Genomic DNA, 21,301 nt, shown 5'->3' with positions numbered 1-21,301 from the left:
TAAATAAAAACATTTAATTCTATGTTTGGTGTTCAGCTTCCTCATCGTCCACTGTCCTCAGTTATCTCTTTTTGGTGTTTCTTCATTTTAATCACTCTCATTTCGCCTTTCAGTCCCTCTTACTGGAGGCTCATAGATTAGTGTGAAATGTAGCTCAGTCTGAATCTCTTTCACACTCTGATCAGCCGAGAGCAGATTTAATCAGAGTGTGTCGTAATGGCCCCTAGAGAGGGACAGTCTGAAAGAAACACACTTCCTGTTCCCAACTCCACTTACATGCCTGATTTTAAACCAGGAGATAGCAGGTAACCATTGCACCTGTGTTTCCCTCCCTTGCGTTCCTGAAAAAATGGAGTATTAATAGCATGACTGCCCCTTCTCGGACTGGAAATCAAAATATGAACAGGAGGAGATATGGATCATTAAAGATGAAAGAAAATTACAAATTGAATTGGCCTCCAAGACTTGATCATGTTAGTATATATAGTATCAAATTCCACACTACCCTATTTCAAGAGTTTAAAAGGAGTTAAAATCATTAAAAAAAAAATTTTTAAGAACCTTCCCACATTAATTTCAAACTGCTCATGCTCGTTTTGCAGGGTAAATGTTCCCGTTTTGCTGCTAATTTGTGTGCAAGGGCCTGTAATCATTCCATTACCTTTTCTGACATAAAATAATGCCTTTGAATAATGGGAAATATTACCTGATGGATCCATTTAGGAGATAATATCAGGGGTAAGAGGCTTAAATGCCATCTTAAATTACATGGAGGCATTGGAAAAACTTTCAACTTGTCTCATTTGCATGAGCAGAGCGTGGCATTCTCTGCCTGCATCTCTGCAAGAACCCTGCATGCTCTCTCCGAAGACTAATTGAGGAAATAATTGTCATACCTCACAAATTATACAATTAGAAGGCATTTCACACTCAACCTTGCAAATAAAGGTATTAATATATAATAACGCCAAGGTCTTCTTCACTAAGCTCTTCTGTGACTGATTTAAAGCACGGGTGGTTTATTCTTCATCACTTCTCACTTTTGCTATACTTAAATCGAACTCTTTGCTTCAATAATCCAGTGCTGTTCTACCAATAATCCATTATGAAATTGAACAAACCCTTTAAAATGAAAGAGTTTAAGATCAGTGTAGGTAGAATGGAATAGTGTTTTGCTCATAGCTAATATATTCCTACCAGCAACTTAGAAATCCCTATTAGAAACCCTTTCTGTCTATTAGGTATTCCAGGTTAAAGGTACAATCATAGGTGCCTTGTCCACTTTGGCTGTCACTGTGTACTCCTTTCATTACTGTTCCATTTCTGATGATGTGCGGAACATGGATTGAGAGTGGGTTTCCACCCCAAAATAAATAGCCAACTCAGAAAATATTCACTGATATCAGGTTGGATAAGACAAACATAGAAACAAATGTAGCATATCCACTCTGTTACACCCCCACCTTCATACTAATTATATATTCTAACATGTCATGTCACGTGATGGGTGATCTTATATGTCACATGACAGGTGTGTAAAATAATCAGGCAGTTCAGTGTTTCTAGCACGGTTAGTGTTCAGTAGTGGGTTGGATTGGATCAAATGAGGCATGCTAGGTTGCTGTTGTCCTGGGATTTTCAAGCAGAACTGTTTCAAACTGAGAATGGTGTTTAAAAAAACTAACTGACCATCGATCCTGTCGAAAAAACATCTGGTGGTTCAGAGGGGTAAACAAAGATACGAATTCTGCAAGCAAACAGACAGCTCACATCTAAGTAAATCACATCTAAAATCTGGAAACAATAATGTGCAGAACGTCATCTGAATCTTCTTCATTATGTCCATCTCTGTCTTGGAAAGACTATAACAGCTGAAGAGAATGCAACATGCTGATGATGTCAGAGAAGAACAAGAAAGTGCATCTCCAGTGGGCAAAGGAACATTAAAGCTCAACTGGAGTGGAAAAGAAGAAATATTATGATGTCATCAGTACAGGCTAGTGGTGACAGTATGATGTAATCCATGCAATGCAATCATACAATCATTTCTGCATGCCATTTTGTAGAATCCTGGCCCAGGCAAATTCGTAGCTCAATATGCTACTAGATAGAAGAACTTGAAAAAATGGCAACTCAATGTAACATCTGACCATCTCTAGAGGATACAGTCAGTGAGAACTAGACTTCTTAAAGACACTTACATTTCATGTTTATTTTAAATTTTATTTACTTAAATTGATTTCTCAGTATTAATTTGGACGTTTTGAGTTTTTTGGTGTCCTGGTGGAACTCCCTCAGCATCGAATTGCCTTTGATGGTGAAGGCATGGCAAACTCTCCCTATATTTGTTTATTATAAGCAGACAAAACAGTGAATTTTAAAATAGTCAAACGAGTAAGCCAGAAGAATGGACTTGTTCATTAAAATGTTTTAATTAGATTCAAGCCCGTTCCAATAATTAGTGTCAGGAAATGAAATGACTTGGCTAATGGGGCTGTTGTGCATATATTTTATCAGTTCTACTTTTGATGACTGACAGGTACCGAAACACTTTCATTGCTAGTTACCTAAGGACTGGTGTAATTTATGCAACTAGCATAATTGATTCAACTGGTGTAATTTATTCCTACTATGTCCAACTTCAGGAATCCCTGCTTCTTTTGCTTCCATCTTTTGTTTTGTGACCAACACTTTCAGATTTGGATAGCAATTCTAACCCTAAAAATAATTTGAACCCTAACACTGTCATCTTAAACATTAATTCTAACTCTAACACTAATGTCAACTCTGTTCCTGCTCTGGCATCACTGTTGATTAACCAACTTCAGTTGTCTCTCAGCAGAGGAGCAGATGGTGCTACATCAGTAGCACTGTAACAAAACTTCTCTGAGCTTCTTGACTACTGCTATTCCACAGGTATGATCTGTGGGTGTTTTGATGAATGATAGCATTCACAAGATACAATAAATAAAGCAGGCTAGTCTTTTGTGTGTGTCATGTAACAGTGAGCAATAATGAGACAGATGCAAATGCTGAGAAGAGCGAGATTTATTAAGAACAAATCCATTAAGAGAGTCAGTAGAAGGGTTCAGAGTCCAATTACCAGAATATTCGAAAGAAGAAACAAACATGACCAGAATACATAACCAAATATATGAGAAAAACATATGACAGAATACAGAACAAAAACAAGAATAAAAACAGGAAACACAATCCAGAGAATAGCATGGGAGAGGCTAACCAGACCATACTGAATACACGAGAACCCCACGGTCATCATCTGTCTAAACTAGCCAAATAGTGTGGGGAAACACTGTATCTAAATATATGAGCTAACAAGGTCAAAACAAGGAACAGGTGAAACTACTGCAGGGTGGAGAACTAAACCAGGGGCGGAACTAACAGAATGAGGAAGCAAAGCAAAACAGACATGAGACAGGGTTGCTAGGGAGATCACAACACCAGGGAGGGGCCAACTGTATCACTCCAGTCTTTTTACCATGTCTTTAAACATGTCTCATCAAAGTCTAACCAATAAGTTTTGAATATATTGTAAGGTATATTGTAAACGCATGTAGCAATGACACAGTAGAGCAAAGTTGTGAATAGGAAATGCTCACAGGTTTGGTCTAGATTGACATAAAACTAACAAATATAACACTAATACCTTTTTTTCACAAAGTAGTACACCCCTAGTAGACATAAACATAAAAGGGATAAGGCAGGCCTAATTCGTTGGTATTATGGTGAGTATTAACAAATATTCATGTAGCACAAACATATATATCTTATCACAATTACTTATTATGTGTGGTGTGAATGAATAATTAATGTTCAAATAATAGATGAACATTTGAACATTAGTGTGATTTAAAATTATTGAAGCATTTAGAGGTCTATTTTTGCCTAATATGGATAATTAAACTGAAAAATGGTTGAAGCGTAGCCCAAGCAACCAAGTCAGTTCACTGTTTTATGCCATGAAGATTTATCTCATTTAACTTGTGTATTGCACAATGACCAGGTAAACTCCACATCACAGTTCAGAAGCAGAGAGAAAAAGGGAAGGCCATATTGTGCAAAATGTCAAAATGTCATGGCTAGAGAGACAGGAGGGAGAAAGAGAGTGAGAGTGGAGGGAGAGAAAGGATGTGAGAGAGAAAGGGAGAGAGAGAGAGAGAGAGAGAGAGAGGGAGAGATGCCTTCCTCATTACATTGCTGTCATTTACTGTTCATCCCTCGCCCTCTTTACTGGCATTAAGACGGGATGTAAATTTGACAGTTAACGCTGTTAGAAAATGGCTAGTTCAAGAAGGGCAGGAATTAGAGATGGGCATTAGGCTCAGATAAGCTCCTTTCCTCTGCTGCATGCTCCTGCTTAACATTCATGGGAAAGTCATCATCAAACAACGTTATCGCGGCTCTGTTGACGGCTGAGGAACATCATCACTATGATAATTTTTTTTCTTCATAGCTGTGAGCCAAAAAGGGCCTGTTTTATTTCAGTGGTGTGTTAATGAGATAGGGGCCTGGTTGGTATGGGCAATGCAAACTCTCCCCTCTCCATCGTGTGTTTGAGTCCCTCTACCACTCCTCTCAGCCTTCTTCATCCCCCCCACCCTCTTTCATGGTGCAGGGGGAGTGTTCTGTATGCTGATTTGGGCATGCTCAGTAGGAGCTCCTGAAAGAGCCTCTTCCACGTTCATGTTCTTAGTCACAGTGTAGAGCACAAACACATGCAGCTGTATCACCTTTCAGACATGCTTTCATAGGACTGGAAATGTGTTCTCTCAATCACTTGCAACCCACTGTTAACAACTATAGTGGTGGACTAGGACTAAGGTTTCCATAACTATTGTGATGGACTAGGATTAGGGTTTACATAACTATGGTGATGGACTAAGACTAGGGTATACTTAAATATTCTGTAAAGATATGGTGAGACTTATGCCATTGCAAATCATATTAGATAGTTGTAACCAGTTTAACCAGAAAGTCTTAGTAAAGTTGAGCCACTCTTAAAGGAGACTGGTCCTTGGTTTCTTAGATTCAGACTGACTGACAGAAAGGGCTTTACATGGAGGCCCTGTGTGGGGTAGGGGATGTGCTGCCCACTGCAGATACCAAAATCAGATTTAGGATTTATTACTTAGCCTTTGTTTGCCCAGTGGTTTGGGGGAGATTTAGGCACTCCAGATCTTCCAGAGATCTCTGTCAGGGGAGGACACAATGCATGTGGAATCCAAGCAGCTTTAATGAGTTTTAAACTCTGCAAACTGCAGGGCTTTTTGAGTGTGCCATGGAATATCAGAAAAACAGGAAGGGAAGGGTTTCTAACTGCATGAGGGGTTTTGTCATCTCACCGGGCCATAGTGCAGTTGAGCAGGGAACTGATAAAACTGCACTTCAACACTGACAAGCATAATACTGAGATTTGATTGCCTTGACATAGGATTTGAACAACATCAAACCCCTAAATCTGAGGAACAATATAGAAAGGGAAGTTCAGCTAAGAGTATCTTATCCACCAGCCAAACCACTACATACGTACAGGGTCCTTAATCAAGAGCTGAACATCAGCAGAGTAACAATGTTTGCTCAATAGGACAATAATTTTGCACACTTCCGATAGCTACAATCACACATGCAGATAGCTAAAATGTTATGATACTCCTCTATAGCTTTAGTACTGGTGAAATTAAATGTTAAAAAGGCTTTGCAATTCCATTCCCACTTATCCCAGGCACATCCAGACTCCTGATACTGCACAGCATATCTGAATAATTGCCTACACCCACAAACAGACCCCCTCAGAGCCTTCAAAGAAAAACATCACATTCACAATACAATTCCCTACACCCTTTCAAAACCACATCTCAAAATGATAGACAAAATTTACCAAAAGGAATATATTAATAATTGGATCAATGAACCTTCTTCAGTTAATAAAAATCCTAAAGAAAGACACACCTTAACAATGTACAGACTAATGTCCATAACCTACAGATAGAAAAAGAAACACTGGAAGTCCAGAGAAGACATGAAGTCAGAGTAGCTCAGGAGAAACAAAAACAGAGCGTCTCCTTCTCTGCTTCTGCACCACATATACTGTATACACCTCACACCAGACTTCTTAAATTCATTAAAAATGTACATTCCATCTTTTGAAGAGAATATGATAAGGAATGTAGTTATGCTGTGTGTGTTTATGAGAAGTTGCTGAATGTATTAAAATGGTGTGTATTTAAGTCCCTGTGTTGTCAGTAGAGTTTGCTGGTGTTTGACCCTGCGTGTTTCACCTGCTGTGCTTTACTGGAAGTACTACCTGTTTCTCTATTTGCAATGTCCTTTAGTTTAGTGTCATTTCTACTTGTTCTTTGTGTTTTGGTTTTGTTTCTGTTTGAATAAAAACGTCTGTTCAGGAAATATGCCTCCGCGTCCTGCTTCCTCAATGTTACAATTTGTTTAAATGGCATATTTCACATGCAAAGTAATTCAAGATGGTTTATATATTACATAGACAATTACATAGAGATAATTATTAAAATTAATTAATTAAAAAGATACAGTGGAATAAAAAATGACTTAAAATTAGATTAAAAGATTGATTTAAAAAGTGCAATGCTAAAGTAAAATAAAGAGAACTAATCTAAGTGCTTAACTAAGCATCCTTGTGAAAGGCACTACATAAATTGAACTTATTGTTGATATTATTATTAACTATAGGTACAAGAGAATAAAAATGCTTTAAACCTAGTTTTAAAAATTGCTACGTTTGGAGCACACAAACTTCTTCTTGTTTCCAGAAGCATTAAAGCTAAATGCTGCTTCATCTTCTTTAGGGCTCTTCTAGTTGATCTATATTCATGGTTCCAAGAGACCCCACTGAATTTATACTCTTTGACGATATCTGTAATTTATTCTGGGCTTAATCCATTCAGCACTTTAAAATCTATCCTATAACTAACTGGGAGCCTGTGTAGTGATTTTAGAGTAATGTGCCCTGCTCTCCTTTGTCCTGGTCAAAACTCTCACAGCACATTTAGAATAAGCTAAAGCCCTAGCTGAATGAACTTAGTAGGGAGTCCACTTACGAGACCATTACAGGAGTCAACCCCACTGGAAATAAAAGCAAGTACAAATTTCTCTAAGTCTTGTTGGAACATTTTAGCATTTGACTGTAGTTATGCTTTTAAGGTAATAGAAGGTTGCATTGTGTTAATAATCTTGAGTCAAAAAATGAGTCAAGCCCCCCTAAACTCAAAGTTAAAAGTAGAAATGCTTTGGTTATAGATGTCATAGTAGATCTGAAAGTGTTTTTTCTCCACTTACATTAAACTTGTTCTTGCATTTTTCTCTTTTCAAATATCGTTTGACTGAAGACCTCTGTCTTCAATGGGGCAACAACATCTGTGACATTTAAAATGTTCAAGTTCAAATGATTCAGTAGTACATCAAGAGAATCTGCACTTATGGATGGGGAAACTTCTGTAGTCTTCATAAAGTGATCACATCTCACATATGTCTTTGAGTCCTTGAATCCTTAACAGTAATAAGATTACACGTTCTTGATCCTATATGGGAAATGTATGGAATTTTATTATTAATAATATGTCAAGATCTTTAGTAATAACTAAATTCAGAGTGAGGCACTATATACAGGCAATTTTATGAGTTGCAAGAGACTAAAAGCATCAAAGCAGAAAATTCTTTGTCTTATTGTCCATAGACGAAACATGTCTATAATGAAACATAACTGATGAAGCAAAGAAACATGAAAAAACATGAACAAACTCTTTAATGTAACACTCATTTTATTTTACACTCTGGTTATATCTTACACATTTCTTTGCTGACAGTCACTAAGGATTCTTTTATTATAACCACTAGTGCTGTGGAAGTCGAGATACTAGTCTCTTGTGATTATTACAAATATATTAAATAAAGATGTTTAGTCAAAAGGTTTTCTAATGTATGTTTTGTTTTTGAACTTATTTTTGAACCTAGACGGTAGTCTTCTCAGTATATATGTAAATATAGCAACATGAAGGCTAAGAATAATGAATTTGACTACACATGTTCAAAGTTCAAAGTTTATTTCTCACATATTTAGTCATACATGGTATAACTGGCAGTGAAATGCTTTTTGTAACTGCTCTGTCTGTGGCTGAGGAGAGATACAGAGAAATGGATGCGGTTTAATGAATAAATAATATGTTATGATGAATGAAGGGGGGATGTATACTATGCATATATACAATGTATAGGTCTGACTTAGTATGCAATAAATATTGATATCTAGTTAACCAAGTAAATGTACTACAGAAATATTTCTGGCTTTATGTGCACATAATTCACATACTATAGTCTCTAGGCCAATCTTAGTTTTGGTTCAGATCAGCAAAAATGCCTTTGTGTCAATTCAAAATCAACACACTCATTTTACAAACAGGCCACAAACACTCATTCTGTGAACTGCTTCACCTCATAAGTCATGCATTGCATAATCCCAAAGTCTGTATGGAACATATGCTGAACATTGCATGCTGAGTCATTGATCCTTCTGAATAATTGATTGGCTGAACATTGCATGCTGAGTCTTTGATCTGTCTAAATAATTGAATGGCTGTTTACAGTGCTATTTTTCATCTCTTTCCGCAAGCACCTTATTTTTCTTTCAAGCTTTGCTTGCCTTTTTGGGGTTTTTTTTTTATTACAACTAAGACCCTGGACCAGAAAGCAAAAAGCCTTCAGTGTGTCAATACTGCTTTCCAAAGCTACATAAGAGTTCCATCATGAAACATGCATCACTCAGCTTCATAAATTATAATAATTCATAATTTCCTTTACAAATTATTAAGATTATTTCTTATACAAATTAAGTTTATTTATTATTCTTCAGTGAAATAGGCACCTATAAGCCATACAAAGTTTAATATTCTGTTAAAATGTATAACATGTATAAAGTGTGCTGGATACATATATACTGTATGAGTTTTAGAAACCAGAATATAGCAACCAAAGCCCTGAAAGAGAGAGCAGAAGACAAGAAAATGCTGTTATAGATTTCCAAATGAGAAGAGTGATTCTACTTAAGAACAGTTTAGTTTGCAACAGAGTGTGTTCGTACAGTAACACTTTATTGTAGGGCATGGTTTAGAAGGCTACATGACATCGTTTGTTTTAACAAACCAGAAATTACTCATGACATCACCCTGAATTACCTTACTAGTGATATATTCCTAATTAGAGTTTCTCTCTGTCAACACTGTGGTATTGTCTGCCAGAACTTAATGTTTCTGCTATGAAGCATTAAGGTGATTGTGTCTTTTTTAAGACAGTGGTGGACTGTATTAGCATGTTGGTTCAATTTGTCTTTGAGAGCCCTTGTTAAGTTTCTTTAATAATCCCGTGTAAACCTAAACCCTCTGTCCAGGGCTCTCATTAAGTTGGGGGGTGGGAGAGTAATGCTCTTCTGAGAGCTGGTCTGGGTCTGTGTGCCTCTTTCCTGTGGCAGAGAGAAGAGCCCCAACCAACAGGGGTCACTCTTCTGCATTCCACTTAGCCATTACATGAAGCATTTCCACCTGGGGCTGTATGTCTATGTATGTGTGTTTATGTAAGTGTATGTATGTATGTGTATGTGTGCAGTATATCACAAAGGAAGACAGAGGACTTATTGTTGTAGTAAGTGGTAGGCACCAAATCAAGCCTCATGCATTTCAGCAGTAGGCCAGCAAGACCACTTTACAATGCAATTCTGGTATCTGCACACTAACTTGAGCCACTGACCTTCACTCAAAAGGGAAAGGAGAAAGAAGAATCTCCCTTCGTGGAATTCCCCATTTTTTTTCCTTTTACACAGTTCCCATGAGCTACAGAGGCATTACTTTGAGCCCATTACTTCCTAATCATATTGTAAAAATCCCTAACCCTCTCTGCCTTTCATCCATCCCACCCCTTCTTCTTCCTCTCTCTCATTCTCTCTTTCCCTCCCTCCCTCTCGTACTCTCTCCTTCTCTCCCTCCCTCTCTCCCTCTCTGCCTCCCTTCCCTCTGCGTTGGTGTTCGCATTCTACACTATGAATGGATTACTCTGAAATAGCTGTTACTCAAATTTGAGGTCAGCTCCAAATCCATTTGTATGTGTGTAAGAGAGAGCAAGAGGGAGAGGGAGAAAAAGAGAGTGAGAGAGAAACAATATTGTTGCATTTGCCTAGCCATGCTGACCTGCTTTTCAGCAGTTCCTCATCTCTTTGCTTTGGAACTGAGACTTAGTTCCTCATTCACAGACTGTAATCTTCAGCACAATTTCTGTTCTAATATATTTGTTATTTTGCAGCAGTAAAAACATACATGGCTCAGAGAGGATTGCCTCGATGAGAGGACCTGCCTACACGGCTGATCCTCAACAGATGTCAGACATAAGAGGCTGTAATGACATAAACAACAATGGCATTGTTTTTCTCTAGCCCCCCCATTATGATTTTTGACTTGATGGATTTCTAAAGTACTACTGAACATAAAAATAAAAAGCTTCAATTTGGAAATAGACATTTATATGTGCAGAAATTTAGTACCTCTTTAAACACATGCCCTTACTCTATTTGTCCTAAAAAAAATAGTTGTGTGTGTGTGTGTGTGTGTGTGTGTGTGTGTGTGTGTGTTTTGTGTGTGCATGTGTGAAATGCTTGTGTATGTGTGTGCGTGTCTATGCATTTATGTGTGTTTGTGTGAGTACGTGTGTGCATGTGTGTGTATGTGTGTGTCCTGTAACTCAGTCACACTCTATGATAAAGCCATTCTCAGTTTGCTTGCAGTCATGGAAACGAGTTATAATCTTGAAAATGAGGCGAGCTGACCTCTTCTCTATCTGCAGTTCTCCTGCCCCATCTAATATTAAAACTAAGAGTGGCCATTTGGCTAAGAGGCCCACACAATAGGTACATTTGTAGGTGGTAACTGGATCCCTGGAAGGAAGGCCATACACGGACCTGGCATTGGGAGAAAGGACATCTCCCCTGTAGGAGAGCAGTGGAGGTGTGGGGATGCAGTCTTGGCAAACAGTAGCTTTGTTTTGTATATGCTGTTCTGCATAAAAGCTAAGTTTGAGTGTTTAATACCTGTGATAATATCTTTTATAATGATTCAGTGTGTTTGTATGTGAGCGAGAGAGAGAAAGAAAGCTTTTATGCCTATATATAGGCTAGTATTCATTTATGTCCAGGATTTGGATGTTTCCTAAAGAAACAAATGATCCTGCCAACAGAACAATGACTGCATGTGCTAGTCTAATTATTGTCCTGATATAAAATGTGTCTAAGGGTGTAAATGGGAATTAATTTCAGGTTTTGCTGAGACAGCACTCACTTACTCACTGTTTCATTGATTAAATCCCAATTAGTAAATGTTTCTGTTTAATGATGCAGATACTGTTGTATTAGTTTTACAGCTTTAGCAGAAACAAATCCACTCATACAGCTAATCATGAAATGTGTCTAATAAGAGAAGTGCCATCACTGAATGAAAGGCAGAGCACTGAAGCCAGGGCAGTACATTACATAGATATTAAAGTAATTTTCACTCTGCCTCACAGAATTCGCCTCAATGGAAGAAAAAAAATCAATTTTAACTTCCCATTGTACTTTAAGGTATATAGTTAGGGGTTTAACTCCTTAACTTTGAAGTAGGTGTGAAAAAAGAACACATAGGTGGAGAGGGAGTGACGTCACATCATCAGCAACTTCAAAAAGCATGCTGCCACTTAACACTTCGAAAGCTAAAATGTCCCCAGGCCATCCAGAATGTAAATTATTCAAACTCATTTAGCGCTGGCAAATTGGTCTAAGTTCAATCAGAAAACAGGCTGCCAATGAACAAGAAGTGCAGCCTAATTGTACTTGTTTGTCAAATGAAAATTGCATTTGAGCAGGAATGGGAACTGCCAGCGGATTCTGTTAAGGTGAGCTCCTAGCTGTATTATCACCTAAATGCAGTAAAATCCATAATCATATGGCGATAATGAAAATGGAGCCTGTGTTAACATTCAGGCTTCCATTGCCCTGGGTGGCTGATGATAAAAAAGAAGTACCCCGGTCCTCTGGCAGAGACTGTGACACCCGCACTGCTCTCTAGTCTACGCCGAATGCTTTTGCATTTTAAAAACTTTATCAAAGCGCTGCTGCAATGCAGAAAATGTCAACGCAAAATGCTCTGAAGGCAAATTGGAATTTCATTAATTGTAAAATTATTGCTTTTGACTGATGTATTACTATGGTTGTTGAGGGATAGGAGCGGAACAAGACCTGCGCCTTACTGGATGCCCGTTTGCATCCCCCACCCTCCTCCACCCCCTTCTCCTCTGCCTCCACCACCGTCCTGTTCAACACTGGGCAGAATAGCTCAGCCATTTCTTTTGCTGCAGCTCATAAGATCACAACTTAAGTCCTTTTTTGCCTGTATTCCCATTTCAGAATTAAAAGAATGAAAAAAAACAGTACATATTACCAAGCAATGTATGTTCTAATATTTTCCTCTGCATAAGATCTGTACAGTGTGGATTATGATGGATTATGAATATGCTTTACTGAACTTACAATTTGTGTCTAAATATTGTGAATGCAGATTTAACATACTGTGCATGTGCATGAGACACACATTTATGGACAAAATGCTGCCGTAAACCTGGTCTCAGATACATGTTGCGTTATCTCACAACCACACAAAAGACACACATTTGCAGATCCCAGTGAAAATGCCTCTCTTACCCATTCCCTCTTACAGACACTGTTGTATAAACCACTGTACCAACTGACCTATCTGTCACAAGCATGCAGTTGTTGATTTACCGCTTGGCTAATTCTGCAGCTGTCAATAGCTACATCTTGTACATAAAGCTCACTAAATGCCATGTCATCAATAGTCACAATTATGGAAGCTCATAATAGTTTATAATGCACACTTTGCTCCATACCTCTCTCACCCATCTTAGCAATGAATTAGACCCTTGGGCTTGCACTTGGACAGTGATAGCCACACAGCTGTTAAACATAGCTTTCCCTAAGGTGATATGGATAAAAAGCCAGAAGTGTTTTATACACCAGTTTCTGAAATTTTTCCAGTTTATTTTGCATGCATGTTCTGTTGTGACTTATAACATGTCATTCTCAAGTCAAGTAAGATGTGTAATTTTATGACAAGAACATAGTCATTGCATGCATACCTGATTAGAGGGTAAAAAAGGCTGTAAGATGGGAGGTTAATAGCCAGGTGCTTGAATAGACTGATATTCAATTACCAGGATGTTTATTACAGGACCATCATAAAAGCACTAGAGGTTAGTCTTAGATAATCAAATTGATCTTTTACTCATAAGGGCAAGGAGACCATAGTTAATGCACCTAAACAAGAGTTCATATACTCACAGTCAGCCTTGTAGGGTATAAAATTACATATAGATTTCTTCTTTTTCTTATGTGGCTGGAGGAACTATCAGTTAAATGTGTTAAATGTGTTTTTCCGTCAACACATCACTGTCAGGGAAGAGTTTATTACCTGACAACCTGGGTAATTAATATTAGGGTTGTTTGAAAATAATTTGTACCATACTGACATATTGGCAATCTAGATGTATCACGAAATTTAGAGTAATAGGATTTATAATAATTTCTGAAACTAACTTCTGTGTAAATTTATCATGGTGTTGGTTCTGATAAACTGAGTATATTCAGAACATAACATATAGAAAAGCATGCTATGGACATTTGTAGTCAAGCTGTGCCCCCTAGTGTCTAGAATGCAGAATTACAAGTAATTTGGACACTGAAGAAGGACGTGATCACTTTCTATTGATCATTTGGTTTGTTGCTACACATTCTAGTACATCTTGTAGAGGGAATCATAAAGAAGAAAATCTAGTGGGCAACTGATAAAATCTATTCTTTTCTTCTGCTATACCGCTATAAGAGAAAAAATAATAATTGAGTAACTGATTATGACGTAGTCTATAAGGCTATACAAAGCTCAGACAAATCTGAAAAGTGCTGAACATGAGTGTTAGGCTACTTTAAAAAGTGTAAACTCAGCTATCTCTGTTTACAAGCCTAGAGCCATATCACTACATGCTCTGTTCCCTCTGCATGCCCTTACTCTGTAAGAATACCTACCACCCGTTAGACTGTGATCTCCTCCCATTCCTGTAGTTCATCACTACTCTCTTTGTGTGGCAGGCTAGCGTTAGCCAGCGATCAGGCAGGCACGCGACCCCAGCCCTTGACCTGCTCTAATTAAATACTGGATTAAGCGGGAGGAAGAGGGGCCGCATATATTTCAGGTTAATGTCTGTCCGTTCAAAGCCCCTTAAAATGAGCTAAGTGATGCGTTTAACTTTAGGAAGCTAACCTCTTCCACACTGAGTGTCATGTTAGTCCCGATACAAAGACAGTGTTTGTTCACCGTCTTAAGCATTTGTAGTGAACCCAATAGGTTATTCCTCTCAAGAGCAGAGGACATGAGAAAAAAAATCTAGAACCCTGTATGAATCCACTGCTTCCACAGAGGCAGGAGCACTTCATAAGATATGCTCAATCACATTGCTACCAGTACCGTTCAATTAGGTGAGCTAATTACCTATTTGACATTGGTATACCTATTAGATATCACACTACTGCTCACTATCATAAATGACAACATGATTAGGATAACATTCCAATATTTTAAAAAACTGATGTAAATCTTACAGTGAAAATTAACAGGCTCAATTTCCTTAACTGTGAGAAAGGTTAAATGAATGGGAATAAAATTATCTTAAAATTATCTTGCGCATTAGCATTATTATGTGCCGGTTGTATGTGCAGGTTTGTCGCTGCTGTGTGAGGGGCTGTGGATATTGGATAGTGGACCGGCCTGTTCTTACTGTTGCCAGGCCCACAGCAGCCACCCTAAGCACTGCTGTTTGCAGGGTATGACACTGTGATTTCCTCCATTTTACAATATGGATGTAAGCAAAGGAACTCCATGTCTAAGGGATACTATTAATTCAGTCTGAGTTGAAGGGATATGCTGTAGTTCAGAAGAACAGCAATCTTTCCTTTGCAAAGTACTTTGCATTATTAGAATATTATATTTGCAGAAGCAAGATGCTATAAGAAATTTGCTACACAATTGTCAACAGTGTCTACAATACAATAGGCTGTTCAATACTATAAAATAGGTTCATCACAATAATATATATATATATATATATATATATATATATATAGAGAGAGAGAGAGAGAGAGAGAGAGAGAGAGAGAGAGAGAGAGAGAGAGAGAGATAGATAGATAGATACACACACACACACACACACACGCACACACACACACACACACACACACTGAAGTGTGAATTAGGCGCCAAACCTATTTTAAAATGCTAAATCAATATCAAAGAGCAGAAAAAACTACAAATGCTAATGTTTCATCTCAAAATGCTACTTTGAAGTATTAAAAGTTTAAAATCTCAATGTGTTTTCAGCCTCAAAAGCACACATGTTCAGCCTTTATACCTCATGACCACTGCACACTTCTGCAAAGGGAAACTGGAATGTCTAACATCATTTCTTTATGCTAATCATTTCACTCTTAAAAGACATTAAGTTTAGAATGAGGTAATGGTGCCAGCTTTCCATTCATAACTGTACAATCTTGTCAAACAAGACGTGTGCATGGACCACGTAGAGATAAATAAGAGCAAATCATTTCTATACTGGGATTATAGTACAGCTCTCCAAATTGAGCTCTTATCACATTTACGTGATTTATCTGTAAGCAGACAGCAGATGAAAGCAAAATAATCTTTAAATAATATTTAAAGATGGTGGTTTCGATAAATTGTGCCACCTCAGATTGGATCAACGAAGCATGCATTCAATATATTACCTATTTAGATCAAGGCAATTTAACTGGACTCTTAAATTAAATTCTCTTAAATTATGCCTGTAAAACAGTCATCTTTGTAAAGCTTCAGAGCATTATTAATATCTCTAATGGAAATTTGACTAAGCATATTTATAAAAGACCACATACAGTGTAAGTACCCTACACTCCAGGAAGTAGCCTACACCATTTCTTCAGCTGGCCAAGCACTTGACCGTTATGTACCCCCCTAACCTCTGAGCTATACATCTCTTGGTATTCTGCTCTGTGAGGGCTCCTTATCAACAGAAGGCAGTCTCAATGCTAATTTTCTTTTTACTAGTCAGACCAGAGCCTGACTAAATAATGATAGGAATCTCTTCTTGGTGTTTGCACATCATTTCATGCGTGCCACCGTTTTCAACCTAAACTCCATTTAAGTTTTTAATAGCATTTTACAATTGTCACATCCAGGTAAACATAATCTGATTACCTTGATGGATTGGAAAAAGTGGGCCTGACAGCATTTGGTTCGAATTGTTTCTTTCATGGTGGCAAAAAGAGAATTTCTTCAGAGGTACACTGTTAGACATTTTCGTGTGTATGTATTTGTGTAAACAAACATTAGTCATACATGTACTTAGGATTCATGTTCATGCTTTGTAGTTTTCTATTACTACTATATTGCCAGGATTAACGTTTAAATGATAATACATAGCAAAAGCAAGTAAGTGAATCACACACCAAAACAATGGGTCAAGTCTGTCCAGTAGAAAAAAAGTAGAAAAAAGCTGACATATCAAAAATATTTTATTTTTCACACAGTTATAAAGTGCAAAGTGCTGAAGATGAAGATAAAAACAAAGCAGCAAATGTTCAGACAACACACATTCATTAGAGCTACACAAAGACATAGTCAACAGCAAAAACTCTAATCTGGTCACACCTGGATCCACTTACAGAGGTGTGGCCTCTGTAGATGTTCAGTCTTTAGATAGCATATACACCAGCTTTCTTGCTGAAGGAATGATCTATCTATCCTAATCAGTTTGTCTATTAGAATGTATTATTTGGCTTGTGAAACAACAGGTTCCATGTATGTTTCACCTCCTGGATATGCTGTGACAGTCCTGTGTTTGGAACGTCCATCTTTAAACATATGTGTACTTAATGAGTAGATGGTCTTACCAACACATTGCAAACCATAGGGACATGAAAGGGGGTAAATGTTAGGAGTAGAATTATATGTGATAAATTACTCATATTCTTTCCCAGTGTTATGACTAAGATGCATCGGCCTTCTTGATGTTATTGCATGAAATGCAGTGCCTACGAGGATAAAAACACAAACAGGCTCTTCATTCTCAGTGCTGGAGCTGCTGTATCTGTATGTACCAATATTTCATGGAAATCTCCCCAGTCAACAAATAAGGAATTGTAAAAGATATTTTGCCAATATTATCGACCGATAGTACATGGCAATGATTTTAAAATATATATATATATTTAGTGTGTGTTCAGATTTTGCAGCTTTAGTTCGATTAAAACGAAACCTGGTGTAGTTGCACTGTTAGTAAGTGTATACGTTTCACTTAGAACCGAGTAAACGTCCCGAGGCCGCCTGCAGCAGGTGGGTCTCGATTCGTTTCTTAATGAATTTTTGTGCGGCTCATTGGAGTATGAACATAATACGAACCAAAGGCATCTGAACGAATCAAACACAGGACATGATGTCTAAAACACAAAACACTAAACGCGCTGCTACAGAACAGAGTGTATTGAAAACAAACAAACAAAAAATTTCCATTACAGTTTGGTAAACACGTCGGAAAAGTCTTTGCCGCATACCTTCTTTAGAATGCGTAGCGGAGGAATTTCTTTTGCTGTTTTGACACTTTTAACACATCTTGCTGTGTTTCCAGATGGTGAATACCACCGGATATACACAACCCCAATAAGTGCATTAAGCCCAAATACTGTATCATACGTCATTGTTTTGTTTAACTTATTTTGGTTTAATTGTAAATTTGTGATAGTGAACGCTAAGCAAACCCGAACTAAAATGTACTAATGTATCTTTTTCTTGTTTGTTCCAGACCAAGGGAACCAAACTACAAGTTTGAACACACCCGTAATCTAAAGTGCTGACTGTATGTGGTACATATACATATTAGATTGGTGTTCTTACATTTTTACTTACTAATAGTTGGCTTGGTATTACATTATTGTGGATATATGTAAGACCAAAGTCAAGTCATTTTGTAGGATTCTAATCGAGTCATTTTCACGCTGCATATCTGAGAATGTCTGCCTACCTTTGCACTTGTGTGACTGACTTCACAATATGACTGACTCTTCACAATATACATTTTTGTTATATCAATATCTGAAGCACTTGAACAGGTCATTTGTGCCATACACAGAAGAACACTGCTTCCTCTGAATAGTTTCAGTGACCTTTGCAGGTCTCTAAAGTTCAGCGTGTGCAGTAATTCTTTGATCGTTTTAGATTTCCTCCCCATAAATGCTTCTTTGTGTGGGCTGAGCTGATCTGGACCAGTGCTGCCTAAATGAGCCACGGCTGATTCCCTCAGCTCACTGTAAATTTCAATAATTTGTTTGAGCGCTGAAACTCTCTCCCACTGTCACTGTTTATCATATTATCAATGACCACTCAATTTCTCTGCGGCTGCTCCAGTAGCAGTGCTGACCCTGGCACTATTACAGTTCTGTAATGAAGTGCAATGGAGTGGTAATTGGTTCACATTATACCAGATCAGGTAACATTAGCCTTATTGCCTTATCGCAATGAATTCAGCTGCTGCCTTCTCAATGAGAAACTCAACACAGCTTTTCCCTTCTCTGTTTAATGCAGGGTATCATCCAAATAACATTTCAGCTCATCCAGACAACCCCCCCAAGCCCATTCCAGTTTTCTATTTCAAGAGTGCACTCTCCGTTTCGCTGAGCGATCACTTGCTTGTCGGCTGGTCCCTTCTGCTTGAAAACTCCCCAGAAGGCAACAGCCATTAGGGACAGAGATCTGGAGGATAGCTTTCCCTAGCCATGCAGGAGGGGGTACAGTAAGTGAGATGGTAATGCAAGTGAGTGAGTGAAACATGAGCAGACACATACAGTGCCCCACTACCTTTTTTTTCATTTCAGCAGCCTAGCCATCCACTGCTTTTGTCTGATCATTGTAAGCAACACGAGCCAACCGACGATCATGTTTATTTCATTTCAAACGAGGTTCTCTATTCAGGTGTATGGCCTGGCTTTTACACTTCCCTATTGTTCTGTATGTAGGAGCTATATGTTGAGGGTGCTTTGAAAATATGCTGCCGTGGGCAGGTGAAAGTAACTTGGAATTTATGTGTCAATAAAATGAAATAACTGAACTTTGTTTTTCTTTCAGGGCAGAACAGCTTCTCATACTTGTGCCATGCATTTTCCCTGAGAATGCAGCTATGTTTGGCTGGACTCTACCGCATGACTGAATGTGGCATTTATATGCTGAGCAATTAGCACTCTCAACTCTGAGCTTCTCTAAGCACGCGGCAGTGTTCTCATGCCAGGAGGTTCGACAAGGCCTTCACTGTGCTTCCCTTCAAGTTTTTGGAACTTCATGGAACAAGGAGGAGACCTATTATAGTATCAGCAGGTAATAAGAAGAAAAAAAAGGAAAACATCAACAACCACAGGTTCAACTTGTTTCCACCTTACACTTTACTTCACCCCTCTAATGTTACCTTACAGTTTCCCACCTCCACATGGTTTGTTTTGGTTTTGTTAATGTAGTTTTTCATATTCTGGGTGTACAAGTTCATCCATGTTTCTGTCAACTAGTTTTTTGACCTTGTGTGTGATTTTTGTACTGCCCTTAAAGGAATGGTTCACCAAAAAGACACCTGGTACCTGGCAGATGTTTTGTAAATGTGTCAAAGGGCCTGTTTACACCTCACATTAACATGTGTTCCATGTCTGGATCATACCAAATATTAGAAGATATCATTTAATGGCCAGAGGAGGATGAGCCCCCTGTTTGAGTCTTGGTTCCCCTCAAGGTTTCTTCCGCATACTCTAGGGAGTTTTCCACTGTCGCCTTTGGCTTGATCACTGGGGGCTTGGACTTGGACGTTTGTAAAGCTGCTTTGTGACAACATCTATTATAAAAAGCGCTCTATAAATACATTTTGATTTGATTTGCTTTAAAGCATGTAATGAATAATCTGTGTGAATCATCTGCATGAATCATCTGCATGAATCATCTGTATAGCTGGAGGAATTTTTGGTTTGCAGCTGCTTGGTTTCTGCAGTGGACAGAACCGCTACCATCCAGAGAGCTGTTTGGCAATAACAGAGGAGTCAACACATAGCAGAAGTATGCTGCTTATGCTGTCGGAGTGTTTATAACTGGCCAAGTAAAATCTGAACATGATCCCATCACTAGAAACTCATGTGAAGGTATAAACAGGCTGAAAGAGTTTTTATGTCAATATTTGCAAAACCTTTCACAATGAATGACAATGAATAATGAATATATGTACATTAATTTATTAATTTGTGCATGCTAATTTATGAATCTATGTATCTTCTCAATGTTAAATTTCTCAAAACCTAATAAAATAAGACTAAAAAATAAGCTTTTTTGGTCCCCATGATCAATGTATTCTCACTGTGATTTGGTTCATTCTCTTGATGGTTTGTATTGTTCTTTGAATTAGGTTTAAGATATTTAAGTAATTTATGTTAAAAAAAAACATTTAAGTATCTAGAAATCCAAGAAATGCATGGAATGTATCAAAAGTAAAGTAAGGTGAACTCCCTCTTTAATAAAGGTTGACACTGTAAAAATATTGCACTTGTGTCCTGCTTGGCTTTGTTGTTCATTATAGACACTCCAACATTTATGTTTAGATAATCCATTCCCTTAAGTAATCTATACATTTTCTATTGCTGTTTCAAAGTCTATTGACAAATCTGCCAGCAGAGTTATTAACCCTGTGAGTCAGAGTTGCATCATGTGCTTTCTCTAGGTCCAAGCTGGTATGGTGACAAGATACTGTTCTCTCATTACAATTACAGTCATGACCTGGGACCTCTCCCAAAGGTTTATTCCCCATTTAGTCTCAACCTGTACACTCAGTTTATACATACTTAATTGAATGGTAGGTATCCCTTTAACCTGGGATAGACAGATGTCACGGCAAAGGGATGAGAAGGCTTTAATGCTCAATGTTGCAAATCATCACTGGAGAAAAAGTGACACATCCATACCCTCAAGTTATTTAAACAAAAAGATCCTAAAATGACCAATATTACACAGGTATTACACAGGTAATTCATATTTAATTACAAATTCCATTTTATTATTCATTTATTTTTGTACTTTTTATTTATACTCAGATT

At 37.9% G+C, this 21,301-nt stretch overlaps 1 long non-coding RNA gene across 1 annotated transcript; it reads left to right on the top strand.

Annotated features, from left to right (window-relative positions):
- Positions 1-17,884: 17,884 nt before the first annotated feature.
- LOC118242229 lies at positions 17,885-20,508 on the top strand. Its single transcript, XR_004776680.1, has 3 exons — positions 17,885-18,042; positions 18,768-18,987; positions 19,308-20,508. It is a non-coding gene; the product is annotated as an uncharacterized LOC118242229 (long non-coding RNA).
- The last annotated feature ends 793 nt before the right edge of the window (positions 20,509-21,301 follow it).

This window comes from Electrophorus electricus, chromosome 11, assembly GCF_013358815.1.
Source record: "Electrophorus electricus isolate fEleEle1 chromosome 11, fEleEle1.pri, whole genome shotgun sequence".
NCBI lineage: Eukaryota > Metazoa > Chordata > Actinopteri > Gymnotiformes > Gymnotidae > Electrophorus > Electrophorus electricus.
Note: the sequence above shows the minus strand (reverse complement) of the source record. Positions and strands in the feature narration are given on the sequence as shown.